General features: G+C 40.9%; 1 non-coding gene across 1 annotated transcript; it reads left to right on the top strand.

The window, feature by feature from the left end:
• The first annotated feature begins 4,185 nt into the window (after nucleotides 1-4,185).
• LOC130943055 (small nucleolar RNA R71) lies at nucleotides 4,186-4,293 on the top strand. Its single transcript, XR_009071592.1, has one exon. It is a non-coding gene; the product is annotated as a small nucleolar RNA R71 (small nucleolar RNA).
• Nucleotides 4,294-7,321: the final 3,028 nt, after the last annotated feature.

Here is a 7,321-nt window from a genome sequence, read left to right as displayed (position 1 = left end):
CTCTTATTGCCTTGGATCACAACTTTATTTCTTTCTTTTTCTTTTCTTTTTCCTTTCTTTTTTTTTCGTTTTTTTTTCGTTTGCTTCCTTCTTCTTTTTTTTTTTGTATTCATTGCTTTTTCTTGCTTCAAGAATCATTTTTTATGATTTTTCAGATCCTCAGTAACATGTCTCCTTTTTCATCATTCTTTCAAGAGCCAACATTCATGAACCACAAATTCAAAAGACATATGCACTGTTCAAGCATACATTCAGAGAACAAAAGTGTTGCCACCACATCAAAATAATTAAACTGTTATAAAATTCAAAATTCATGCAATTCTTTTCCTTTTCAATTAAGCACGTTTTTATTTAAGAAAGGTGATGGATTCATAGGACATTCATAACTTTAAGGCATAAACACTAAGACACTAATGATCATAAGACACAAACATGGATAAACATAAGCACTAAAATTCGAAAAACAGAAGAATAAAGAACAAGGAAATCAAGGAATGGGTCCACCTTAGTGATGGCGGCTCTTCCTTCCTCTTGAAGGTCCTAGGGAGTGCTTGAGCTCCTCAATGTCTCTTCCTTGCTTTTGTTGCTCCTCTCTCATGATTCTTTGGTCTTCTCTTATTTCATGGAGGAGAATGGAGTGTTCTTGATGCTCCACCCTTAGTTGTCCCATGTTGGAACTCAATTCTCCTAGGGAGGTGTTTAGTTGCTCCCAATAGTTTTGTGGAGGAAAGTGCATCCCTTGAGGTATCTCAGGGATCTCATGATGAGAGGGGTCTCTTGTGTGCTCCATCCTTTTCTTGGTAATGGGCTTATCCTCATCAATGGTGATGTCTCCCTCTATGTCAACTCCAACTGAATAACAGAGGTGACAAATGAGGTGAGGAAAGGCTAACCTTGCCAAGGTAGAGGACTTATCCGCCACCTTGTAGAGTTCTTGGGCTATAACCTCATGAACTTCCACTTCTTCTCCAATCATGATGCTATGGATCATGACGGCCCGGTCTAAAGTAACTTCGGACCGGTTGCTAGTGGGAATGATTGAGCGTTGGATAAACTCCAACCATCCTCTAGCCACGGGTTTGAGGTCATGCCTTCTCAATTGAACCGGCTTGCCTCTTGAATCTCTCTTCCATTGTGCGCCCTCTTCACATATGATTGTGAGGACTTGGTCCAACCTTTGATCAAAGTTGACCCTTCTTGTGTAAGGATGTTCATCTCCTTGCATCATAGGCAAGTTGAATGCCACCCTTACACTTTCCGGACTAAAATCCAAGTATTTCCCCCGAACCATAGTAAGATAATTCTTTGGATCCGGGTTCATACTTTGATCATGGCTCTTGGTGATCCATGCATTGGCATAGAACTCTTGAACCATCAAGATTCCAACTTGTTGAATGGGGTTGGTAAGTACTTCCCAACCTCTTCTTTGGATCTCATGGCGGATCTCTGGATATTCACCCTTTTTGAGTGAAAAGGGGACCTCGGGGATCACCTTCTTCAAGGCCACAACTTCATAGAAGTGGTCTTGATGCACCCTTGAGATGAACCTATCCATCTCCCATGACTCGGAGGTGGAAGCTTTTGCCTTCCCTTCCCTCTTTCTAGAGGTTTCTCCGGCCTTGGATGCCATAATGGTTATGAAAAAGCAACGCTTTTACCACACCAAACTTAAAATGTTTGCTCGTCCTCGAGCAAAAGAAGAAAGAAGAGAGTAGAAGAAGAAGAAATGAGGAAGAGGGAGATGGTGGTGTATTCGGCCAAAGAGGGGGAGAAGTGTTGTTTAGGTTGTGTGAAAATAAAGGAGTGAAGAAGGGTATTTATAGGAGAGAGGGGAGATGGGGTTCGGCCATTATGGGTGGGTTTGGGAGGGAAAGTGGTTTGAATTTGAAGGGTGAGGTTGGTGGGGTTTTATGGAGGATGGATGTGAGTGGTGAAGAGAAAGATGGGATTTGATAGGTGAAGGGGTTTTGGGGAAGAGGTATTGAGGTGATTGGTGAATGGGGGGAGAGAGAGAGTGGTGGTGGGGTTGGTGGGGATCCTGTGGGGTCCACAGATCCTGTGGTGTCAAGGAAAAGTCATCCCTGCACCAAATGTTGCTCAAAATCACATTTTGAGCCATTTCTGGCGTTAAACGCCGGGCTGGTGCCCATTCCTGGCGTTTAACGCCAGGTTCTTGCCCTTTTCTGGCGTTTAACGCCAGTCTGGTGCCCCTTTCTGGCGTTAAACGCCCAGAATGGTGCCAGACTGGGCGTTAAACGCCCAACTGCTAGGTTTACTGGCGTTTGAACGCCAGCAACATCTTCCTCCAGGGTGTGCTGTTTTTCTTCCTATTTTTCATTTTGTTTTTGCTTTTTCAATGGATTTTGTGACTTCTTATGATCATCAACCTACAAAAAACATAAAATAACAAAAGAAACTATATAAATTATGAACATTGGGTTGCCTCCCAATAAGCGCTTCTTTAATGTCAGTAGCTTGACAGAGGGCTCTCATGGAGCCTCACAGATACTCAGAGCAATGTTGGAATCTCCCAACACCAAACTTAGAGTTTGAATGTGGGGGTTCAACACCAAACTTAGAGTTTGGTTGTGGCCTCCCAACACCAAACTTAGAGTTTGACTGTGGGGGCTCTTCTTGACTCTGATTTGAGAGAAGCTCTTCATGCTTTATCTCTATGGTGACAGAGGGATATCCTTGAGCCTTAAACACAAAGGATTCTCCATTCACTTGAATGGTCAGTTCACCTCCGTCAACATCAATCACAGCCTTTGCTGTGGCTAGGAAGGGTCTGCCAAGGATGATAGATTCATCCATGCACTTCCCAGTCTCTAGGACTATGAAATCAGTAGGAATGTAATGGTCTTCAACCTTTACCAAAACATTCTCTACAAGTCCATGAGCTTGTTTTCTTGAGTTGTCTGCCATCTCTAATGAGATTCTTGCAGCTTGTACCTCAAAGATCCCTAGCTTCTCCATTACTGAAAGAGGCATGAGGTTTACACTTGACCCTAAGTCACACAGAGCCTTCTTGAAGGTCATGGTGCCTATGGTACAAGGTATGAAAAACTTCCCAGGATCTTGTCTCTTTTGAGGTAATTTCTGCCTAGACAGGTCATCCAGCTCTTTGGTGAGCAAAGGAGGTTCATTCTCCCAAGTCTCATTTCCAAATAACTTGTCATTTAGCTTCATGATTGCTCCAAGGTACTTAGCAACTTGCTCTTCAGTGACATACTCATCCTTTTCAGAGGAAGAATACTCATCAGAGCTCATGAAAGGCAGAAGTAAGTCCAATGGAATCTCTATGGTCTCATTTTGAGCCTCAGATTCCCATGGTTCCTCATTGGGGAACTCAGTGGAGGTCAGTGCACGCCCATTGAGGTCTTCCTCAGTGGCGTTCACTTCCTCTCCTTCCTCTCCAAATTCGGCCATATTGATGGCTTTGCACTTTCCTTTTGGATTTTCTTCTGTGTTGCTTGGGAGAGTACTTGGAGGGAGTTCAGTAACTTTCTTGCTCAGCTGTCCCACTTGTCCTTCCAAATTTCTAATGGAGGACCTTGTTTCATTCATGAAACTTTGAGTGGTTTTAATTAGATCAGAGACCATGGTTGCTAAGTCAGAGGGGTTCTGCTTAGGATTCTCTGTCTGTTGCTGAGAAGATGATGGAAAAGGTTTGCCATTGTTAAACCTGTTTCTTCCACCATTATTATTGAAACCTTGTTGAGGTCTCTCTTGATTCTTCCATGAGAGATTTGGGTGATTTCTCCATGAAGAATTATAGGTGTTACCATAGGGTTCTCCTAGGTAATTCACCTCTTCCATTGAAGGGTTCTCAGGATCATAAGCTTCTTCCTCAGATGAAGCCTCTTTAGTACTGCTTGGTGCATTTTGCATTCCAGACAGACTTTGAGAAATCAAATTGACTTGTTGAGTCAATATTTTATTCTGAGCCAAAATGGCGTTCAGAGTGTCAATCTCAAGAACTCCTTTCTTCTGACTAGTCCCATTGTTCACAGGATTTCTCTCAGAAGTGTACATGAATTGGTTATTTGCAACCATTTCAATGAGCTCTTGAGCCTCTGTAGGCGTCTTCTTCAGATGAAGAGATCCTCCAGCAGAGCTATCCAAAGACATCTTGGACAGTTCAGAGAGACCATCATAGAAAATACCTATGATGCTCCATTCAGAAAGCATGTCAGAAGGACATCTTCTGATTAATTGTTTGTATCTTTCCCAAGCTTCATAGAGGGATTCTCCATCCTTCTGTCTGAAGGTTTGGACTTCCACTCTAAGCTTACTCCATCTTTGTGGTGGAAAGAACTTTGCCAAGAAGGCATTGACTAGCTTTTCCCAAGAGTCCAGGCTTTCTTTAGGTTGAGAGTCCAACCATATCCTAGCTCTGACTCTTACAGCAAAAGGGAATAGCATCAGTCTATAGACCTCAGGGTCAACCCCATTAGTCTTGACTGTGTCACAGATTTGCAAGAATTCAGCTAAGAACTGATGAGGATCTTCCATTGGAAGTCCATAGAACTTGCAATTCTGTTGCATTAGAGAAACTAATTGAGGCTTAAGCTCAAAGTTGTTTGCTCCAATGGCAGGGATAGAGATGCTTCTCCCATAGAAGTCGGGAGTAGGTGCAGTAAAGTCACCCAGCACCTTCCTTGCATTGTTTGCATTATTATTGTTTTCGGCTGCCATGTCTTCTTCTTCTTTGAAGAATTCGGTCAGGTCCTCTAAAGAGAGTTGTGCTTTGGCTTCTCTTAGCTTTCTCTTCAAGGTCCTTTCGGGTTCAGGGTCAGCTTCAACAAGAATGCCTTTGTCTCTGCTCCTGCTCATATGAAAGAGAAGAGAACAAGAAGATGTGGAATCCTCTATGTCACAGTATAGAGATTCCTTGAGGTGTCAGAGGAAAAGAGAAATAGAAAGAAGAAGGAGAAGAAGAATTCGAACTTTACTTAGATAAGGTTCGAATTGTGCATTGAGAAGGAGTGGTACTCCATAAATAGAAGGATGTGAGAAAGAGGGAAGTAATTTTTCGAAAATTAATTAAAATATTTTGAAAACATTTTTGAAAAACATTAATTGATTTTCGAAAATAAAAGTGGAAAAGAAATCAAGTGATTTTTGAAAAAAGATTTAGAAATTAAAAAGATTTGATTGAAAATTATTTTGAAAAAGATGTGATTAAAAAGATATGATTGAAAAGTTATGGTTTTAAAAAGATGTGATTGATAAGATATGATTTGAAAACAATTTTAAAAGATATGATTTGAAAAATAATTTTGAAAAGATTTGATTTAAAAAAAAATGATGACTTGCCTAACAAGAAAAGATATGATTCAAACATTAAACCTTTCTCAACAGAAAAGGTAACAAACTTGAGATGTTCAATCAAATCATTAATTGTTGGTAAGTATCTTTGAAAAAGGAAAGAAATTAATTTTGAAAACATTTGATTGAAAAGATATGATTTGAAAAAGATTTGATTTTGAAAAACTTTGAAAACTTGAAAAAAATTGATTTGAAAACAAAATCTTCCCCCTAGCACCATCCTGGCGTTAAACGCCCAGAATGGTATCCATTCTGGCGTTTAACGCCCAAAATGCACCCTTTTTGGGCGTTAAACGCCCAGCCAGGTACCCTGGCTGGCGTTTAAACGCCAGTCTGCCTTCTTCACTGGGCATTTTTGAATGCTCAGCTTTTTCTGTATAATTCCTCTGCAGTATGTTCTGAATCTTCAATTCTCTGTATTATTGACTTGAAAAGACACAAATTAAAAATATTTTTGGATTTTTAATAATCAAAAATGCAACAAGAATCAAATAACAATGCATGCAAGACACCAAACTTAGCAGTTTGTATACTACTGACACTACATGAGACACATAAACACTCAAGTCAAAAGAATTCAAAGATCAGAGTAAGAAATCATCAAGAATTACTTGAAGATCCTTAAGACACATGAATGAATGTATGCAATTGACACCAAACTTAAGATGAGACACTAGACTCAAGCAAGAAACATCAAATATTTTTGGTTTTTTATGGTTTTCTAATTTTTTTGTGTTTTTCGAAAATTAAGTGAAAACATCAAAATTCTTAATGAGAATTCCAGGAATCAGTGCAATGCTAGTCTAAGACTCCGGTCCAGGAATTAGACATGGCTTCACAGCCAGCCAAGCTTTCAAAGAAAGCTTCGGTCCAAAACACTTGACATGGCCAAAGGCCATCCAAGCCTTAGCAGATCACTACTCCAAAAGCAAGATCAACAAGCTCTTGTGATGATAAGTTGAAACCTCGGTCCAATGAAATTAGACATGGCATTACAGCCAGCCAGATTTCAGCAAATCATCATGAAACTCTAGAATTCATCTTCAAGAATTTCGAAAAAAAATAAATGCCTAATCTAAGCAACAAGATGAACCGTCAGTTGTCCATACACAAGAACAATCCCCGGCAACGGCGCCAAAAACTTGGTGCACGAAATTGTGATCAATACTTTTCAAACATAAACAATCCCTAGTAATGGCTCCAAAGACTTGGTGCTCAATACCATGGCATAAACACAGCTTCGCACAACTAACCAGCAAGTGCACTGGGTCGTCCAAGTAATAAACCTTACGCGAGTAAGGTTCGATCCCACGGAGATTGGTGGTATGAAGCAAGCTATGGTCACCTTGTAAATCTCAGTCAGGCAGACTCAAATGGGTATAGTGATGAACGAAAATAACATAAAAGATAAAGATAGAGGTACTTATGTATATCATTAGTGAGAGCTTCAGATAAGCGTATGAAGATGCCTTCCCTTCCGTCTCTCTGCTTTCCTACTGTCTTCATCCAATCCTTCTTACTCCTTTCCATGGCAAGCTCGTGTAGGGTTTCACCGTTGTCAGTGGCTACCTCCCATCCTCGCAGTGAAAGCTAATGCTCACGCACTCTGTCACAGTACGGCCAATCACCGGTTTGGTTCCCCTCCTACCGGAATAGAATCCCTCTTTTGCGTCTGTCACTAACGCCCAGCAGGTTAAAGTTTGAAGCACGTCACAGTCATTCAATCATTGAATCCTACTCAGAATACCACAGACAAGGTTAGACCTTCCGGATTCTCTTGAATGCCGCCATCAGTTCTTGCCTATACCACGAAGACTCTGATCTCACGGAATGGTTGGCTCGTTTGTCAGGCGAGCACTCGGTTGTCAGGCGATCAACCATGCATCATGCAATCAGAAATCCAAGAGATATTCACTAAGCCTCATATGCTTGTAGAACAAGAATGGTTGTCAGTCACCTTGTTCATAGGTGAGAATGATGATGAGTGTCA

Source organism: Arachis stenosperma, chromosome 7, assembly GCF_014773155.1.
Source record: "Arachis stenosperma cultivar V10309 chromosome 7, arast.V10309.gnm1.PFL2, whole genome shotgun sequence".
NCBI classification, from domain to species: Eukaryota; Viridiplantae; Streptophyta; class Magnoliopsida; order Fabales; family Fabaceae; genus Arachis; species Arachis stenosperma.
This window is presented reverse-complemented; position numbering and strand designations above follow the sequence as displayed.